At 44.6% G+C, this 21,523-nt stretch overlaps 1 protein-coding gene across 1 annotated transcript in view; it reads left to right on the top strand.

The window, feature by feature from the left end:
* The window catches only part of Arsb (arylsulfatase B), a 183,912-nt gene that overhangs the window by 142,581 nt on the left and 19,808 nt on the right, over positions 1-21,523 (top strand). The window lies entirely within an intron of this gene.

Here is a 21,523-nt window from a genome sequence, read left to right as displayed (position 1 = left end):
TGTTTCTCTGCTCTACACATTTTCCTTCAGAAGTGGCCTACGTACGTACTCAGACTATGCTACCAGCCAGGAAGAGGTCACGCCATTTAAGGTGAAAATACTACCAACCTTGAGCAGCAGGGAGCCTTTGTTTCTTTATGATTCACGTTTGGAGCTCATTCTTTTTAAGATCATCCTTCTCTAAGTGCTTTTTTTAGAGAGTGTTGTTTGATAGTTGTGATCATTCTTTTTTCCCCTCACTCAATTTTGTTAATGTTGGGATACAATTTCAGATTTTATTTTGGTAAAATCAAAAGAAAATGCAGAGCACCCTCCCTTTTGTTGATGCTCATAATAAATACAAAATGGGAGAGGTGGAGATACAGTACTGTGTGAGTCTGTTCTGTAGAATACTAATCACTGCGGTGGGTGCTTTGGGGGGCAGTTGGGTTTTTTTTGTGTGTGATACTGGGGATGGAAACTGGGGTGCTCTACCACTAAGCTACAGCCCCATCCCTTTTTATTTTTTTGGTTTATAACAAGGTCTCCCTAAGTTGTCCAGGCTGGCCTCAAACTTGCCATCCTTCTGTTTCAGCCTCTCCAGTAGCTGGGATCACAGTCGTGTGCACTGTTGTGTGATAAATGCTTTGTGACTTCAGATAAAGACTGTATCTAAAGTTTAATTTGCATAACTACAAGAGTAGAAAAACTGTTGGTGTCAGTATGGGTTCTTATTCCATTTATGTACAACTCATAATTTGTAAACTTTTTTATTGTCACCAATTATTGTACTTATGTGGGCACAGAACAGTTCCAAGCCCTCTCAGTAACATCTGATGCTATATCCTGTGTGTGTGTGTGTGTGTGTGTGTGTGTGTTTAACTGAATGCTCCTGTGACTTTGTTTCTGTAATGTGACAATATAAATATTTGCATTCATTTCTATCATATTGATCTGTTGTGTAGCTACTTCCAATCTATGACCTATACACACTTTACATATTGATCCAACCTGAAGTTTTCTTTAAGATCTTTCCCAGCCTGGTTTCCGATGGCTGCGTGTTGAGGGTTCCTCCACCCTCTCTCCTCTCCTTCCCACTGTGGATGCTCTTCTCTTGGGCCAGGTGGCTCGGCCCTCCAGGATGTGGTGTTTTCTTCCTCCCCAGCACCTGTGCTCTGGCTTGAGTCTTTGATGCCCCTCCCAGGACCTGCAGACAGCCAAGCAGCTGCCTACTGCTCTCAAAGTTGTGACCCATATTCCAAGTCGGGTAGCCTGGGTGCAACTTTGCTCTTTCCAAACTGATTTTCCTGTGGAACCCACATGTGGACACATATGCAGATGACCCTGGTGTACTCTTGCCTGCTCGGAAGTACATACAGGATGTGGCACTTGAACACGCAAGTGAATCTGAATTCACCTTTTTCAGGCTGCACTTGGCCATAAATACTGAATTAGTTCAGTTGGTAGATACGCTTCCGTTTTATGTGTGTGTGTGTGTGTGTGTGTGTATGAAATGTGAATACACTGCATTAATAATTCTCATTTTTCTAGACATTAAGTTTCTGATTTTTAAATTGAATTTTTAGGGATAAAGTGCAGCCAGGGTTCTATGTTCATTGCATCACACAGTGTATAGTTCCTGGGATAAATATATAATTCTGAATGTTGATACGCCAACAAGAGAATTTGCTTGTCCCTCTCACACATCTGTTTTACTTTAGGCAAGAGAACGTTCTCATGCCAGAATGGCTTTCTGTGGATCCAGGCAATCTGCTTTAAGTTGAGCCTCTGCGATTCACAGATGCAAATGCTTAACGGCAGTGAGGTTAACGTGGTTATTTCTTCATCTGAAACCACCCCAGTTGCTACTTTTGTTCTGTTTTTTTTTTTTTTTTTAAAGAATCTTATTGTGTTTTAAACCCACTGTGTGGAATCTTCATACCCTCGTCTCACAAGCCTCCTATCACAATGGAATTAACTGTTTAGTGTCTTGTGATGAATTTCAGTGTCCTGCTATTTTGTATTGCTAGTTCGATTGTGTTCTCTTGATGGAATTTAGGTTCTTAGGGAGAACATGAAGGGAGCAGTTTCACCACGTGGAATAGAATCCCACTGACCAAAAGAACATCTCTCCAAGAAAGCCCTAGCCTGGCAATCTGTGTCTTAGTTATCTCATCAGCAAGTGTGGCTTGTTCCACTTCAACAGGAAGTGGGAGCAAGGCAAGCATAATACATGGATGCTAACCTCAAAAACTGCCATCTAGTTGGAAAGATGAAACCTGAATTAACAATTGGATGGTAATATGTGAATATGTCAAACTTCTGCCCTGGGCTCTTGCTGTCCCCAAAAGCAAAAAAAAAAAAAAAAAGTTCTCAGCTTATCACTGCCACAGCTCTGGGCATTTTTTTTTTTTTCAAATTTTAAAAATTTAACCCAACACTTTAGGAACTGAATTTTCTTTGGGAAACTTTACCTAACTTTTCTTGTCTTGCTAACTTGTTGAGTAAAACCTTCTATGTAAGAAAAAGTTGAAATATGGTAAAAGAGCACTCGGTCAAAGATTCAAAGCCTTTGAGAGCTTGGGAGAAATCCAACCACAGTCATTTTCTGATACAACTGAACACAAGACTCTGTGGTCGAAAGTTGCTGAAACTCCCAAGGCACCGGAAGGCTGACTACACGTTCTAGTTAAAGACGTTTAAACATTGTTCCTGATGGTGCTGACTGCAGAAAGAAGGCCTTGTATTTTCTTAAAATGCATTCTAAATAAAAAAACCAAAAGCCATTCGGTGCTAATTAAAGTTTCGTGGCTGAAGGTGCAGCTTCGTTGGCATCTAGAATTAGTACTGTGTAGTGTGGTCCCCAGAAAATGAGCTCACACGGCAAAAACAGACAAAATCCACCCCCTGCCAAACTGACTGTCAGCAGAAATCTGGTCTGCTTTCTGAAATGGAATGTAGGTTTCCAAATTCTCTAGACGATCTCTTTCCAAAGCAAATGAGAAACAAATAATTCACAGGCACCACTGAATTTTCCATTCAATGCAGAGAGTTCTCAGTGTGCTGTTGCTGCCTGTCCTCCCCAACGCCATTCTCTCAGCAGTACTTGGACCAATGGCACTAGAAATTCGTGGAATCAGAAGCTGGAGTTGGATATTCATTTAATGATTCACACCCTTACTTCCCCTCCTTCCCTGACTCCCAAAGAAAAATGACTGTCCTTGGGCACTTGAAGAATAGTGTATTAACATTCTACCAGGCAGGGAGATCTGGGGATGGGGGGCAGTGACGCATGCAGGTGACAGAAGTTTGAGAGGTGAACAGAGGTCAAGAGGGCAAAGTGTTCTGAGATGAACTGTGGGACGGTGCCCTATCTCCTGGGCCAATAGAGCATCATTTTCTACCAGGTCAAGGGTCCATTAGTAGCTCGCCACCCTGAGCCACGAGATGAAGAAGACCAGAGGTGGGTCCTGCATACACAGTCCATGCCTCCTGCCTGACCCTAGCTGCTGCTGAGCTCTCTGTGTGGCCTGAAGTCCCAAGGTCAGCCAGAATCCCAGGGCCAGGCAAGTGGGCATGGAGCTTAAGAAGTGTGTGCACAGGCTAGGGTCCAGGCCAGGCCTGGGGAGACCAAAGCAGGCCCCAGGTGTGCCCGGCAGATGATCAGGACATGGTTATTAGAGCAGGAGCCTGGGTGAAGAATGACCGGTGGCAAGTGTGACCAGATGCCTCAAACTAAACAGCTGCAGGGTCACTCCAGCCTAGTGCCAGGCCTGGCCCCGGGCTCTGGCAGGCCTTAGCCTAACCATAGGGTGGTTGTCCCAGCTCCAGCTGAAGGACCACCAGGCACTGCCAACTGAGAGAGTGGACCCAGACCTGACAGCTCCTGAGTTCCTCCCCAAACACACAGCAGAACAGTGGGCCTCCCGTCGTCGCCCCCCACTCCTTCCAATTCTTCTATGGAGAGAGCCACCTCTGGTGTGTGATGAGAGGCCTGCCACACCCCCCCATGCTGCTGGGCCTGGGCCTGACATCATCTTCATAAGAGAGGCTCTCCTAGAGTCCCTCAGTGAGTCCTGAGTGCTGGCTCCAGAACAAGGCTGGACTCCAGCCCTACTGCACTGCAGAGCCTTGCACAGGCTGGGCCCTGCCCAGGGATCCAGTCTCCCTTCTGACCCTGTTTCCCAATGGCTTTCCACTCTGTAGCGCCAGGTCCTCCTGTTCCCCATACACTACCTCCTGCCTCTGTGCTGTCCCTCACGCTGCTGCTTCTGCCTCTACCGCCCTTGCCTGCCTTCTCTGCCTGGCTAAACCTGGCTCAGCCTTGAGGTCCAGCTCAAAGGTAACCTTCTTCGTGAGGCCTTCCCAGCCACTACCACCACTTTACCTGGCAGAATTCAGTACTAATTGCACCTCCCTTAGTATTTTCTGTGTACCTGATGTCCACTGCAACAGGGTTATTCATTCTTGCACCTTGTTCATTAGATTCTGCATCTCTCAAAGACAAGGGCCTGAACATCTGTCCATCTCTCTTGGTATCAGTGCTGGGAAAAGCTGTTTTGCAAATCCCTAATGGATGGAAGCCTTTAGCACTCATTAGCATTTTAGCTCTGATTAGTTAAAAAAGTCAAAACAGGGCTCATGGAACAGCTAACATCTATTGATGACTTCCTGAGTGCTGTCCCACCCACCCCATGTCAGCAGAGAAGTCAGCCAAGATATCTTTGGACCAAGCTGAGGGGCCCAGGGACCATCCTCATTTCCTCCAGCAACACGGCTAACGGCACAGAGGCACCAGCTGAGGCAAGATCACTGGGCTGTCCTAAAGGCTGGACTGAGATTGGTCCCTTGTGACCTTCAAAAATATTTGGCTTTCTGAAGCGCCTGTGGCTCCGGAAGTCAGGGAAATGCTTTAATGGAGTGTTTCTCTGCGCAGCGAGGTATAAATGCAACATGAAATGAATCTCACTCCACCCAGAACAGGATGTGCTCTGCCAGCATGCTGAGCCGCCCTGGCCCCCTGCGTGCTCCTGGATCCTCTCACCCACTCAGGAGGTCACAGGCCTCATAGGAAAGTGTTGAAAACCAAGTGGAGTCAGACGTTCGGAAACAACTGGAGATGTGATGCTAATAGGGAATTATCCTTAAGGTTCTAGGAAACACTGCTCACTGAGGCACATGAAATCATCTTTTTTTTTCGTTAATTTTTTTATCTTAATTTTTTTAAATTTAAGTTCTAATTAGTTCTACATGATAGTAGAATGCATTTTGACCCATCATACATAAATGGAATATAACTTCTCATTCTTCTGGCTGTACACGAGGGAGAATTATACCGATCGTGTAGTCATATATGCACATAGGGTATTAATGCCCAAAATTCATTCTACTCTCCTTCCTATCCCCTACCACCTCCCCTCCCTTCATTTCCCTCTGTCTAATCCAAAGTACCTCTATTCTTCCCTGGCTCCCCTCACCCTTATTGTGAATTATCATCTGCATATCAGAGAAAACATTGGGCCTTTGGCTTTTGGAGGGATTGGCTTATTTCACTGAGCATGATAATCTCCAGCTCCATCCATTTACCAGCAAATACCATAATTCCATTCTTCTTTAAGGCTGAATAATATTCCACATTAAATTACTTTTGATGTCATAATTGTATTATAATTATGCATGTTTGTTTTTTTAAGAATCTTCATCTTTTAGAGAGATATACTGCAATATTTACAAATGAAATGATTGCTGAGAGCTGCTTTGAGATAATATGGGAAGGAGGAAGGAGGGAGGGAGGGAAGGGTAAGGATAAAAGAAGAGTGGCCACAAATTGCTGACTGTCAGAGCTGGATGTACTGGTGTTGATTATGCTACTCAGTCAACTTTTGTTTCTGTGTGATCTTTTTCATAATAGGGTGTTTTGTGTTTCAGCATGTGGAAAAGAAGGTGGAAAGAATATTATTTTGTTTTTGTTTTGTTCCCTTATTTCTTAGAGGAAAGCTTGCACAAGGTCACCTCTGAGGATCTCTACTTAGGGAAGCCGGTCCAAATTATTGGCACGTCCACCCCTTTAGCACCTTCTTAAAAATGCCCTTGCTTAAGTTTCCTCAAGCAGGTTTTAAAGACTTTGAAATACATTTGATTTCCTTCCTAAGTTGAGACAGGGGTGAGTGTCTGCATGGAGACCTGGAAACGGGGTCTGTGTGTCCAACCTGAGTTTAGGCTCCTTTTGAGATTAATCACTTGCCCCTCTCCAGAGAGGGGTCACTGCCTCCCCGATGACTGGTTATAGAAGAGAAATGTGCCCTTTTCACTGTGCCTGTGTCCCAGGGGAGCTGGCTTGGCAACATTTTAAAAGGAAGATGTCTCCTTAGAGCTAAATCCACTTGGAAGCCAAATGACAGAGATGGGTTTTTCTGTCAGAGCCTGGGGACCCCCAGCCCACTGGGGACAGAAAGTGGAGAGCAGGCTCAGCACTGAATTACTCAATCTCTTGACTGTTTCTGTTGTGTCTTCCTCCAGACAGGAGCTCTCAAGCCCGTTAGCTTCACATTTTCCAGAGTGGGTTTTTCACTGGCCTCATTCCCACCACCCTCTTATTTCCTGAACACCCCTCCGTCACCACACCCCAAGGTGGAATGCTCTGTGCTCGCTCTCTGGTCCTCGGCCATTTCCCACCGTCATGGCCCAGCTTTCTGAGGACGTGGTGGTGAGAGAGTGGAGGAGACCTGCTAATTGGGGGTGACAGGGAGTGGAAGAGGGAGCGTGGCTACGGCGTGCCAGCTGCTGAAGTGGAGTGGCAGTTTGGGGGGTGTCTGCCCACAAGGGTTAGCCATCTCATCTAGCATCCTGTCTAGGTGCTGTGACTTGGAGGAAGTCACTAAAGTCTTCCATATCACACGCCAGATGCCATAAGGGTCGTGGGTGACAGAGAATAGAGAGGCGGCCAAGTCAGGATCCAGGACAGGCTGACATCTGAGGCTAATGAGGCAAACCCAGCAGGTGGGAAGGCTCTGGGGGGATGCAGGGTGATGTGCTGGAGCCATCTGCAGAGAGCAGGGTGGGCGGAACGGCTCGCTGGGACTTAGTGAGGCCTCAGGGTGACGTGGCTGTAAGAGTCTCCCCATGGATAAAAGAGGGCAAAGGTGTCAGTGCTGTGACAAAGGAGGCCGATCCATAAATCATATTTTGTTTCACCTTGAACTTCTGAAGGGAGCCATCTCGATTGGTGTTAGCTATTAGTAGGAAAGCGGTTATTATTTCCCCAATGGGGTCTGGCACTGTGAGTTGCATGCAGAAGATGATCCCTAAGGATCTTTGCTCATTGACAGCTTCGTGACACCCTTCAGATGAAATCGCTGTGCTGACCAGGGGGTGCCGTGACTGACTGTTATTGTGCTTTTTATTTCCTCCGAGTACCAGTCGGCTTTGTTTTACAGTTGTCACCTCCTCACGTTCCTAAATTACACAATAGGTGGGTAGAGAGAAAGAGAATCCAGAATAGATTTTGTAACAATACCAAACAAGGCCGCCATATTTCCTATTTCGTGCCAGTTGCTGGCTCTGGATGTGACATCCATTAGGCCATTTAATCCTCACAGAAACCCCACAAGAGGTAGATAGTAGTATCATTCCCATTTTATAGAAAAGTGAAGTCAGTTTTAGAAAAACTGGATAATTTGCCCCAAGGGTACACAGTTAGGAAGTTGAAGGGCTGGGGTTCCAGCTCCTTTGTGGTTAAGCTCCCAGCGCTCTCCTGGGTGTGGCCCTTCCATAGTGCTACAGAATGGCTCCCTTTGGGTGGTCCTTGCTTGGGGGACACCACCAAGATGGTCACCACAGGCATCACATCTGGGAGTGAGCATATACAGAGCCGGAAGAACCGCATGGGTGCTCAGTCAATGACAATCAAGAATTTAGTTTGGGTTGGGGTGTAGCTCAGGGGCAGAGCCCTTTCCTAGTGTGGGTGAGGCCCTGGATTCCATCCCCAGCAAAGAAGGAAAGAGAGGGAGGGAGGGAGGGAGGGAGGAGAAGAGGGAGGGAGGAAAGGAAAGAAAAGAAGAAGGAGGGAGGGAGAGGAAATTTAGGTTTGCTTCATTGGACATTCCAGCCCCTTTCCTTATCAGAGGACAAAGGCATGTGGACCATAAATGTATCCTCATCTACTGTCACATACACCCCTTTCTTGCTTGTGTTTCTAGTCAGGTCAGAGAGACTCGGGAAAATCTGGGGCAAGCAGAGGGAGCCTTGCTTTCTCAGAAATAGTTCCTATTGTTGTGGAAAGCAGCAGAAGAGTTTGCATCATGCTGTTCCTTGAAAGGTAGATGATGGATGGAAGGAAAGTAATTAGAAGTAAAAGTAATAAATAGAAACAGAAAGACACATTTCTTTCTATCAGTCTCATTTTGTTCTCCTACTGATCTTATTCAGTCGTAATCATATCCCTGGTATAAAACCACTGACCAGAGTCGGTTCTGATTATATAACACTAGCTGCCTGCAATCCTCCCTCGAAACTAAACTCTGCTCCGACATGTCACTGATAATGTCTGCTTCTCACCACAGGTAGGTGCAAATGCAGAAAGCAGCTCACTATCAGATAATCTGGTGTGATTATAGGATTAAGCCTGTTGCTCATTATATATTCAGCAATTATTAGGAAAAGGCTTTGGTGTTTTCAGCAGCCCCTCTGAGATGTTATTCATAACGCCATTGGCCAGGGGCTCTGTCTGCCTCACTCCCCAGCGTGCATTCCTTTGAGTCATCCTGGGAGGAACTTCCTGCTACTAGGAAGCCCTGTGTATTATTCTCAGAAATCCTCGACACTGATCCCAAGACTCCGCCATTGGTCTCTGGGTGGCAAATATCCATGGGGCTCTTTCTCTTTTCCAATAATACAAAAGGCGTGGCCTTGTTTATAGGATCCTTGTCAATAGACCTTGGACAATAAACTGGGCATTGTGCAAGAAGTCCCCCATCACTAGGAGGACACAGCTGCAGGACCTCTGTCTGTGAGCAGGGAGACTTGTAGTGAGCTGGGAGGTCAGAGGCAGGCAGAGGACAGCAGCCAGCCCCACCTCAGACAAAGGCCAGTGCCCACCATCCATTAAGTTCTATCAAAGTAGGAACCACCCATTTGTGTCTCCTGTGCAGGATCCACTATTTGAAAGCATTTGGGTAATTATAGCTTTCCTTGCTGCCTTTGGCTTTTAGTTTGAGTGGATTAATTATGTGCCATGTCGAGAGCTTTCTCCTGATCCCTCTGAGCTCCTCTTTTCCTCCTACTGGCTGTTTTCATCAGCTTTGATAAGTCACAATAGTTCACTGGTTTCTCTTTCTTCTCGGTCACGTGGAAACTGGGCTGTTCCCAGCTTTCCTCTCCTCTCTAACTTATGCTCTACATTTTTCCTTGGAAGCTTATGTGATTACGAGGAAGCCCTTTAATACCAATGATCAGGTGGGTTTGAAGAAATGGCAAGGAAAAGAAAGAGTAATTGAACTAGTTCCAGTTTTTTAAAAAGTCACCAAGAGCTAGAGCAAAACACTTTTTTTTTTTTTAATTTCACATTTTGGGTGTATCTGCAGTGAACAGTCACTAATCCTGAGAGATAATCTCTTCCCTGGTATTTCAGTTTTTTATTTTGCAGATGTCTGATTCTGCATATGCGCTCCTTGAAACTAACAAGCATTAGTGGCTAAAGACTTTGAAAGCCATTCAGGCACTCTGTTTATACTGCACCTTTTACTCACCGTGACTGCCAAGAACCTAATCTGGCTCTTCCCTAAACAGAATGCCCTCAGGAGGAAAGATAAAGGCATTGAAACATTGAATAGTCCTTTTACTAACCGGGAAGCTCCTGTCTTCAGGAGATGGCAAGGGAGCCTGGTTCCCAGTCCATGATAAGTGCATAGTAGATGCTCAGTAAATCATCATTGGATGGAATAAATCCAGTTCCTGCCCCAGCAGCAGGCACAGGGTAGCTGCTCAATAAATATTTGTTGGAATAATGAATAAACTTCTATATTGCATGGGGGAAGAATTCCAGTCAGTATAGAACTTGCATCATTTTAACCTCTGGAAGGTTTTGGGTGAGATAAAGTAGGAAAGCAGCCACAATCAAGGAAGCAGATAGCCAATCCAAGCCCTCCAGTTGAGGAGACCAACTCTATATTCCTGTGGGAACGTGGATGCTGCTGATTGACAGGCTGATTTAATGGTGTTGATGTAAGAAGTGTCCATCTCCAGAGCACAGGAAGGCGCTTGATAGTGAGCTGTCAGTCTGGAAGCTGGAGCTCCAACTGCCTCTCAGGAGCAGAGGAGTCCCACGGGGGGAGCAAAGTGCTTCTGCCCAGGTCCCAGGATGCCTGCTCATGGTGTCTCTAGGGAGCATCCTTATCACATCTAGATAAGTGTTCCACTCGAAGGAGAGAAGACAGCCAAATAAGGACCTAGATATTCCTTACTCATGCTTGCAACCCACCCCTATTCTCTACTCTATTTGGGAGAAAAGATCCTGAAGTTAAGTTCTTAGGAGACACCTGTCCAGTTAAGTCCCTCACAAGAACTTTCCAAGTCAACCCTGAGTCCCGCAGGAGGACCACAGGTTCATGGTGGCTGCAAGCTCAAAGACTGATCCTGTTCCCTCCCAGCTGTCAATGCAGAGTACTCACACATTTTTATTGTGGCCCAATATACACTGGAAATCACTCAGCTGAGCTCCCCTTTGTACAGAGGAGGATGGAAGAAATGAGTGGTTTCCTGCTCTCTATCAGGCCACACTAAAAATGTGTGAGTACTCTGCATCAATAGCTGGGAGAGAACAGGATCAGTTTTTAAAGTTGTAGCCAGCATGAACAGGAAACAGTCTAGTTTCTTTTCTTTAAACTTTATTCTTCTCCACTGACTGTCTGGGGCTATGAAATCAAGAGGTGGACACTATAGCCCAGCCTGTGTTTTTCCCAAGGTTGCTCTCCGCCCGCTGTTCTGCAGGCTCCACTCATCATCTGTCGCTATTTAGATCGCTCTCAAATCCAGCCGTAATTTCAGAGCCTTAATGCATTCCTCCGTTCAGTAACCCCAATCAAACTTACACAGTGTGGGGCGCCAAGTGTACCGTACACAGCTGAACAAAACAATCATGATCCCTGCTTTGCTGGGATCTCATACTTTTAGAGGGTGACAGGTGCTTAATAAACAAATACATTATTACAAATTTTAATATGCGTCGTGAAAGATTAACAGGAGTTGGTGTAGATTAATTTGTGAGATTGAGAAAGTGTTATTTGATCCGAGACCTGGAAAAGAAGTTATCCAGGCAAAGAGTTGTAGAAAGTTCTCAAGGGGGTAGGGAAGGGCTAATTCAAAGACTCCTGCAGTGGAAAAAAACAGATTGGACCACCAGAGCTCAGTGTGCCCCAAAAAACTGAAAGAAATGCGTGTGTTCAGAACATTCTAAATGAGGGCAGTCAGATGGGATGAGCCCCAAGAAATGGTGGATTAGTTAAGATAATGCTTACTGCTAAATGCACTAAGGCTTTCAAAGTCTTTGGCCACTAATGCTTGTTAGTTTCAAGGAACTCATGTGCAGTGTCAGACATCTGCAAAATAAAACTGAAATACCAGGGAAGAGATTATCTCTCAGGATTAGTGACTGCTCATTGCAGATACACCCGCAATGTGAAATAAAAAAAAAAAAAAGATAATGCAAACCCAAACTGTTTTAGTTCAAACAGGAAAGAAATTTATTTCTCATTCACAGGATGCAAAATGGGCATTCTGAGATCTAGACAGTTTCTCTTCCAAGTAGTGTTTTGGAGACCACGGCTTCTTCCATCTTGCAGCTCGGCTATTTGTGACAAGCTGCCAAGGCCACATCTTATCTACGTGGAGGCCTCTGCACAAGAGGGTTTTCTGAGCCCTGGCCTGTCTGGTAGTGGACTGCACTCACATTCCTAACTGCATACCTAACTATACACCTAACTCCAAGGGAGAGTAAGAAATGTGGTCAGTGTGTGTTCCCAGGAAGGACAGTGATGCAGGTGCTGGGGACCTTGCACTTCCAGCTATATTCCTAGTGCACTAAGGAGCCTGAGCAAGGACGCACCTGCAGCAAATCCATCATCTTATCTAAACCCACAAGTGCAATCGCTCATGTCAGGCACTGGGCCCCGAACCAAATGCATCATCCCCCTCAGAAAGCAGTGTGTTCCTTCTTCTTCCAGTGATGCCTTTCCAGACCCGACAGTCACCTTTCCTGTCCTGTTGGCCATCCACACTTCCCTCCCAGCCCCAGATGCAGAGTTATTCAGTAGTTGCCCAGCTAGACTGTTCAGTGGATTTCTTTCCGCTGTGATCCAGAATGCTAATTTATGTATCTACAGCATAGAATATCTCCTTTCAGTGACAGTTATTCCTGGCTGTCATATAGAGCAACATTTTCTCAGTGTTAAGACATCCAAGAAGCTTAACTAATAACTTTAGAGAACATGGATATCAGAGTCTTTAGATTCTTCAGAATCTTTCTAAAATGTGTCTTTCATTCCTGCTCAAAACAAAACAAAACAAAACAAAAACACATTGGTTTCTTCTAATTATCTACTAGAAAATGCTCAAACTTATGTAGTGTGGAGAAACTGACCTAACCCATCATTTCAAAAACTCTTCTTACCCTATCCCCCTCTGGCCAGCCAGGATGCCCAACCATCCCCCATAGTCCAAACAGTGTGGGTGAATTCCCACCTCATCCTGCCTCCCTCTGCCCTGAATGGCCTGTTCCTGCCCATTTTCCTCTGTGAATCCTACGATCCCTTGGTGTGCACCCTCACCCCAAGTCTTACCTTCTCTGGGAAGCCTTCCCTCTCCCCCAACAACCGGAAATAAGCTTTCTGTTTCTGGAGTTTTGTAGCACTGACTCCCTCTAAGCAGCTTCTTATTTTGTTTCTTTTGCTTATTCAGGAGGCTACCTCTGGGTTTTTGTGTTTTTTTTTTTGGGGGGGGGGAGTTCAGTTATAGATATTTCCACTTTCTTATTCACAGCTCTCTTCTCCAAGAAGCAGGTTGCTGGGTATAGGAGTGTTGCCCTGAGGTGGTGGTGGGGGGGTCTGTCTTTCAAATTTTCCATATTATCAAGATTTTCCTAACTGACCTATAATATTTGTACATATTTTGTGAGTACACTATTATAATTTCATATATGCATGCAATGCATAATGCATTTAGCATTTGCATCCCCTCAAATGTTATTTCTCTGTGTTGGGAGCCCTCACACTCTTCTCCTGTCTCCTGGTCATTTTGAGCTACAGAATTACTTGCTGAAAACTGAAATTGCTCTACTGGGTCATATGATTCTGGCCCCACTCCCCCCCTCGCCCCCCCCTGCTCTGACTGTTCCAGTTCCCTATTATTCACAGATTTTTCATGTGACAATATGTGCTAAGCCAGGAGAGTGCATCAGACCTACTGATGTGTGTTTTCTGAATACCCTGTCTTTGGCATTTTGTTACCTGAACCTCTGTAGGGGACCATCCCCTAGCAAAATGAGCCTCTAACATGATAGCAGGCCCCTTAGTTCCATTTCTAAATCTGCCTGATTCTAAACATTCTTATTTGAGTCAGATGGAAAATTCAATTCTGTCTTGTTTTCCTCCTCATTTAATTGGTTTTCCATATGCAGGTTCAGAATTGGAGTTTTGCTGAACACACTGTCCCTGGGTGGGAGTAAACGATCACTGGTATCAGGGGAAAGGGGAGGAATTTTCAAGTTAAGTCCCTCCCACCTGCTTTGGAAAGATGTTAGAGGGAGAAGAAGACCACGCTGGCCAGCACAGACTCCTACTCTGCCCTTGTGTGAGTCCTCTCATGACCATGTGATATGCCTAACAGCTGGCACCTGAAGGGGGTGGTACAAGGACCAGGGCTTCAGAAAACTCCAGATAGCTGTCTGTTGGACTCCACAATCAAGCTACCAAATCATCTGCAAGTTCAGGAACATGTGAGGTGTTCTCTGGAACAGAAGCTTTTCAACCAAAGTTGATCTAGAAGATTGGGATAGAGCAGTTGCCTAGCAGCATGAGGCCCTGGGTTTGGTCCCCAGTCACTGCAAAAAAAAAAGAAAAAAGCCGGTGGGAGACCCAAAGTGATCTGAAAATTTGATGGCCCTTTTTTAATATTTCATTCTAAATCAGGCAGAGCAAAGAAGCCATCTCTGCATGCTGTCTCATGTTTCTAGTTTTCTTTGGGAAGAGAGATTGTATTCTGACTTTTGGTTCCTGTGAGACCTCGTTAGCGTCTCCAAAATTCAAACATCCTTAGTTTCCACTGGGCTGCTGCCCAAGAATTAGGGTAGGCTAGAAAGAGTTGCCCTGAATGTTTGCTTTTTTACCTTTGGCAAGCAGCACCCAGTGTCCCTCATTGCAATGATTATAGGGTGTATGTAACGTGCTGGGGTTTGGGCCGTGGACAGCATGGCTGTCCTTGGAAGAATGCCAACTGGCTTCAGTTTTCTGCAACTGAAATTGTCGCTATTGCTACCCCAGTACGGGCTTCTGGGCTCCGGATACACAGCAGCATCACTACACTTCCCAGAGAGACCAGGCCTGCCTGACAGCCATCATGAGCGGAACCATGGGCAAGGCCCCCTTTCCAAATTAAGTATTAAATTAGCATTATTTCATCCTTATCCAAAAATGTGCTCAGAGCCTAGACAGGCCTTTCCTGAGCACTGGAATATGGACTGTACAATTCCGGAAGAGCTCGGCCTTCAGCAAGGCGTTTTGGATCCTGAGGCTTTGTGGTTGGGATTTCACTAAATGCCATGTTGGGGGCGGGGGAGTCTTTCTTCTTTCATCCGGAGCCAAAGAACAGACGACTCAGCCTGCTTCATGCTCATCATCTTAATCACAGGCTGAAGATGAATATTTTTGGTTAGTTTCTTTTTTATATATATATACACACAAAATGCCTATTTATAGCCATTTGTTGTCGGACTCTACCAATTACTTGAAAAAACGTGTATTTAGAGAGAGACAGACTAAAAATGTGAATTCCACGGGTAGCTATCATCCTGTATTAGATCAGCCTTTTGTGAGGACGAGAATGGAGAGGGTAGTTGGCACAGGATCACTCGTGCCAGGACTGCCCGTCTGCTTTCACTTTAACTGGAGGATGATTAGAGCAAATGAACACTCAGCTCTCTATCTGTCTTATCTTTGTTGTTATAAGCGCGCTGGACCCCAAGTTCACGTGTCCATGGGCGTTCTGTGTTAAAGCCCTGCGCAGTAGCTTTCTCCCCATCATCACCATGCCAAGCCCTGTGCTCTCATTCCTGCTCTCTCACACTTTCCTGTCTCCTGGTCGGGTTTCTCCATGGAATATTTGATTTCTGTGGTGCTCGCTCTTCTAGTCCAACTCCTCCTTCTAGGTCTTTTGGGGGGATCCTTCCCCTCTTCTGTCTTTCAGCATTGGTTTTCTTCAGCATTCCATCCGCTTCCCCTTTCTCTTCCCAGACCACATGTTTCTACCTCTTCAGCTACAGCAGGAACGGATCCGGCTGGGGAGTCCAGTTTGGCAATGTATAGGGGTCGTCAGAGAGGAGTTGCTATGGAAGCTATCCTGTGGGCTGTCAGAGGTACAGAATGTGTTCCTCTGACTCCTTGCCCTCCACCTCGCACTGGACATAGGGCTCAAAAAGGCAGGGTGGCTCACGGGGGCAGTATATAAAGGCAAAGGAGCCAGAGGGATTGCATAAACTATTGTCCATGGAGGAGAAGGGGACGCGCAGGCTAAAGAGGTTGAGCCTATTTTCATGGCCAAGGCCAGCAACAGGAGATAGATGGCAAATTGTCTCTCCATAAATGCAGGGTTGGAGCACCACTGAAGGGTCAGGAGGCTGACAAAGGAGCTCAGGTGGAACCAGTCAACCTGACAGAGCATCTTTTCTGGGCTAAGTACCACTCACTGTGGAAAGCACTTTGTTTGCATCTTCTCACTTGGAGACTGGAAAGGAGGACAGTGCCCAGGGAGAAGGACATGCCAAGTAGACAAGCGAGCTTTCTGCCTGGATTGCCTTTGTCAACACCTTCTTTACCTTTCACGTTGACCTTGTCCTTGTTCAAGGAGCACCACCCTCCCTGATCCTTCCCAGGGTCATTTGCTTCTCCTTTGGAATCTCCCCGCCCTCTGTGCATTTAGTCATGTAGGCAACAAATGTTTATTCCAGTACTTTGGAATTTTTGAAGTCTGAACTCAATTATTTTCTTATTACCTGCTAGACTGGTTTTTTCATGGTGAGAGTTCAGTATCTAGCAGATATCGTGATCAACAGGATAGAAATTAGTTGAATAGATAAATGAATAACAATATTTAAGTTATTTATTCAAGATTCAATTTAACCCCAAGCATAAGAGACTCTCCCATCAGCCCATTTCAGACCCACGTGACTTAATTTACCGGCGTGGTCATGAGTGGAGGATTCACTGAGTGGTTGTTTTCTGTTTTTTGGTTTACATAGTTAAGTTGACACTCCTGGCTAATGTCAGACATTAACCAACTGTTGACGTTCCCTATAAAACAGGCACATTCTCCGCATACTTATTATACACAATTCAATAATGATTAACATTTGAACTCTGTCTAGGCTGAGCAAACCACATCAAAGCACCTTTTTTTCACTATGACTCTTAAAATATCAAATATGGACTGAGTGAGTAGGTGTCAGAGAAATTGACTTTGTAAACTGAAAATCATAAACTTAGATTCATTTGAAATCTGTCATGTGGAGTGCATATATATAAAAATTATGAGCATTTTGGTTTTCCCCTTGTAGGTAATAAATAACAGCTGTAATATTCCTCCTCACCTTTTTCTGATTAGCTTCGTGTCTGGTGTATTTTTTCTGACACTCTTGTTAACATCGTAAGGATTTCACCAAGGACAGACAGGATTCTAAATAAGGAGTGTGGGTGTAACAGAAAACTTACCTCAGTCAAGTTTGAGTCCAGAAAGGAGGAGAATTTTTAATGGTAGTCAGGCTGCCCTGTTTTACTCTTCCCCAGGTCAACACCAGCAGAGCTGGCAGGTTCCAAAGAGCGGGAGTACCTGGGAAGGATAACGGGCATGTGGGCCCATCGCCCTGCTGGCATGGCTCCCCAGACCCCCTCTTCCCCATGCCTGTGCCCATGTGGGTGCATCCAGAATGCACCCTAGCCACAGGCTTCCACTTGGAGTCAATGAAGCCCAAAGGATCCTCTGGGGGCTGCCAAAGGTGACCCAAGGTGGAGAGGTTAGACAGCTCTCCTTTTAGCTGTTTTATGTAGGGGATGACTGCCCAGAGTTTGTTTGGAGGGAAGATTTGGCCACATAGTCTGTAAAACACTGCTGTCACTGAATTGTGTGATTTCAACAACTACTATTTTAGTAATAATAATAATAAATAATAGTTGACATTTATTGAGAGCTTACTATGTGCCAGGGACACTGCTAAAGACTTTTGATGTAATATCTTATTTAATCCTCAAAAAAAAGAAAAACCTATGAGATTGTTACTCATTTTAATCATGAGAAAACAGAATCAAGTGCCCATGGTTATAGGATTATTAATTAGAAGAGTTGGTCAGGGGCTTGGGCTAAGCCAGAGATCTCAATCCCTTGCAATCACAACAGTCAAGTAGCCCTGGCAGCCTGGGTAACTAAAACCCAACACAGAGATGTTTACTAAGTGCCCGTTGTGGTCAGGCATTAAATGACGCTTGAACTCCACTTAACTCTGAGCTTCACTCTACTATTGTCCCCCATGTCCTCACCTAATTTTGGAAAAGTCTGACAAGCAGAGAGGCAGATAAGTAAGGGTGGAAGGAAAAACTGTCCTGACACCCTCCCTGAGTGCCGGAGCCCATCCAGCGTTCTCCTCGCCCACCCGGGCCTCCCTCCCACCACCTCGCCTTTCCTTTTACTCCCCTCCCCCTCCCGTCTTCTTTCTTGGGTGTTTTCTTTTCGCTTCCCTCTTTATTCCTCCTTGTTGCTCCCTCGTTGCTTCTAGTGGATTCTCCGTTGTCACACCAGGGCAGGTCACAGCCACTCCCACTGCTGCACTCGTGTGTGCCCTCTGTTTTCCTTCCCTAGCATTAGACCTGGGGCCTCAATAAACACTTCACATTTTAATTTTACTTCAAGGGTGTATATCTGAAGACTGTTGAATCCATTCCATTGTTTCCCCAAAATTATGGCTGAATTAGAATCGTCTTTTTGAGCCAAGAACCCTGGTGTTTTGCTGTTGTTTAAACAGGGCATAAGACCAGAAATGGGGAACCTGCCCATAAAATTAATGGCAAGCAAAGTGAGAATCCGTGAGAGCCCTGAGAGCTTACAGTGAGCCTGAGAAACAAATTCCCATGGGGCGGCGGGGATTGATTCCAGTAGTGTGGTCAGATATTTCGAAAAGCCACAAGAAATGTTTATGCTGAAGTTAAAGTTGCAGCAAAAACCATATAATGATTATTTCTGGTGTCTAAGGTTATGTACGCTACAGGACTTCCTGCAACTTTGTGCCCCCACCCACATCCCACTTTACACCCCAACCCCTGCATCATTACCTGAGCCCTGCAAATCGTCATCACCATCACCATCACCATCACCATCATCATCACCATCAAGTGCCTACTCAGCCCTCCAGTTGCATCCTGGACATCATTTCTTTAAGGAGACCGTTTCTTCCCCCCCTCACTAATCTAGGTTTCCCTTGGCAGCTGACCTCACAGTGTTACAGGGTTGGGTGGTCAGGTGACCTAAACCTTGATGGCTGTCCACACCTAGGTTCAACCTAAACTGAAAGGATTTCTTTGGGTTGGTAGATTGGTTTTTGTCTATGTCCCCAGTCTGATGGCAACTGCAGTGGGAATTTGAGAGACCTGTAACTGGGGTCTTGACACCTAGGAGCTCATTTACTCCTCACAGTCCTCCCGTGGGCTAAGCAGAACTTTTATGCTCATTTTGCATAGAAGGAAACAAACAGAGTGGTTCAATGACTTTATAAGACAACAAAAAAGAGATTGCTCTCAACACCACTAAAATGCACAGTGAGTTCTCTGAGTTCCTTTTCAGAACTAAATAGTAGTGGCATAGGGCAGGACACTGCTAAATTCCAAGGAGTTTGCACCTCTCAGTTTCCAGCTGGGGCGGCCATCCATGCTGCTTCTTTAAAATTTTAGCAGGAAAGGACATCAGCTCAGGTTTTGGAGGGTCACAGAAAAATATTATTTTTAGATCCACCATGCTTTTTAAAATAGGAACTAAGGCAACATTATACACACTCACACCCAGCTATGTATGTCTTTACCATGCAACAAGATGACGAGGCCACCTTGACATAAACCCACTGTCACTGGACATGTGAATCCATGAGCAGACTGGAGATTGGACCCGCACGTGGGCCAAGTGCCTCTCTCCAGCTAAGACTGAATGTGCTGTGGTCCCATGCAGAAAGCCAGGCTCTGGGCTGTGGGCTTCTCACTAGCTGGCACAAAAAGGACCTTAGTGACTTGAACTTCACTTGGAGTTTGGAATTGTTTGAACTTTTCACTAGATTGACCAGGAAGAAATGACCAGCCAATCTAATGTTTAGGGTAAATCAAACTTTACTGTAAACTTTGAGATAATTGATTCCCATAATAAGCAAATAGGCTATTCTTTTATAAACTTTAAGCACAAAAGTTGAAGGTGGTTATTGCTACTTAAACCTAAATCACGCCTGTTCACTAAAACCACACCTGACAAGATTCTATATTAGAAAACACATTGAAACTAAGCTTGTGGAAAGATTGGGAGGGTCTCTGACGGTCCATGTGCGTGAGCGTTACAGTAAGTAAATATGTCCACATCAAGCTTGAAGATGGCCTCACACTGGCAGGAAGGGCAAAGGATCAGTGGCAGAATGAAATTTTAAACTGACCTTGGTAGATTATAACAATGATTAAAAAAAAAGAGAGCTCAGTGGAAATGAGTGGCAGGACACAAATCACAGGACAGAAAGAGAATAAACCCTGAAGTGACAAATCATAGCTTTCATCCACAGACACTATTTTCCCCAACCCTATTCAAATTCTGGAACATAAATGAGGGAGCACGTATAGGTCCTCCCCAAACCCAGACCCTAGAAGTGGATTTGTTTTCTGTGTGGTTTTTAGTGTTAGGTTTTATTTCATTTTTCTGATATAATAATGACTTCTGCCTAATTTACTCAGGAAATAACCTCAAAAAAAGAGAGAAAAGACTTGGGAATCAATCTAACAAAAGAGTTGAAAGACCTCTGTAACGAAAACTACAGAACACTAAAGGAAAAAAAAATGAAGAAGACCTCAGAATATGGAAAGACTGCCCATGCTCCCTGAATAGGCAGAATTAATATTGTCAAAATGGCCATACTGCCCAAAGCACATAACAGATTTAATGCAATTCCAATTAAAATGCCAACATCATTCCTCAAAGAAATAGAAAAAGCAATCATGAAATTCGCTTGGAAAAATAGAGATCCAGAAGAGCCAAAGCAGTGGTTAGCAAGAAGAGGGAAGCAGGAGGCATCACAATACCAGACCTTAAACTATACTACAGAGCCATAGTAACAAAAACACAATGATATGGCACCAAAACAGACATGTAGACCAATGGTACAGAATAGAAGACACAGAGACTAACCCACAGTTATCTCATACTAGACAAAGGCACCAAAAATATTCACTGGAGAAAAGAGCTATTCAACAAATTATGCTGGGAAAATTGGAAATCAATCTATAAAAAATGAAATTAATTAAAATGAAATTAAATCCCTATCTCTTACCATGCATGAAACTCAATTCAAAGTGGATCAAAGATTTAGGCACTAGAACAGAGATCCTGCACCTAATAGAAGAAAAAGTAGGCCCAAATCTTCACCATGTCAGCTTAAGATCTGACTTCCTTACAAGACTCCTAAAGTGCAAGAATTAAAATCAAGAATCAATAAATGGGAAGGATTCAAACTAAAAAGCTTCTTGTCAGCAAAGGACACAATCAATAACATGAAGAGAGAGCCTACAGAATGGGAGAAAATCTTTACCACACACACCCCAGTTGTTTATAATCTCTAGGATATATAAACAACTAAAAAAACTTAACACCAAAAAAAAAGCCAAATAACCCAGTCAATAAATGGGCTAAAGAACTGAACAAACACTTCACAGAAGAAGAAATACAATTGATCAACAAATATATGAAAAAAATTTCAACATCTCTAGCAATTAGAGAAATGCAAATCAAAACTACTCTAAGATTTCTTCTCACTCCAATCAGAATGGTAATTATCAAGAATACAAGAAACAATATGTTTTGGTGAGGATGTGGGGGAAAGTGTACACTCATACATTGCTGGTAGGACTGCAAATTTGTGCAATTAATATGGAAAACAGTATGGAGATTCCTCATAAAACTTGGAATGGAACCACCATTTGACCCAGCTATCGTACTCCTCAGTTTATACCCAAAGGACTTAAAATCAGCATACTGCAGGATCATAGTCACA

This window comes from Marmota monax, unplaced genomic scaffold (genome assembly GCF_021218885.2).
Source record: "Marmota monax isolate L192 unplaced genomic scaffold, Marmota_monax_Labrador192_F-V1.1 WCK01_AAM20220418_F8-fsc00018, whole genome shotgun sequence".
NCBI lineage: Eukaryota > Metazoa > Chordata > Mammalia > Rodentia > Sciuridae > Marmota > Marmota monax.
This window is presented reverse-complemented; position numbering and strand designations above follow the sequence as displayed.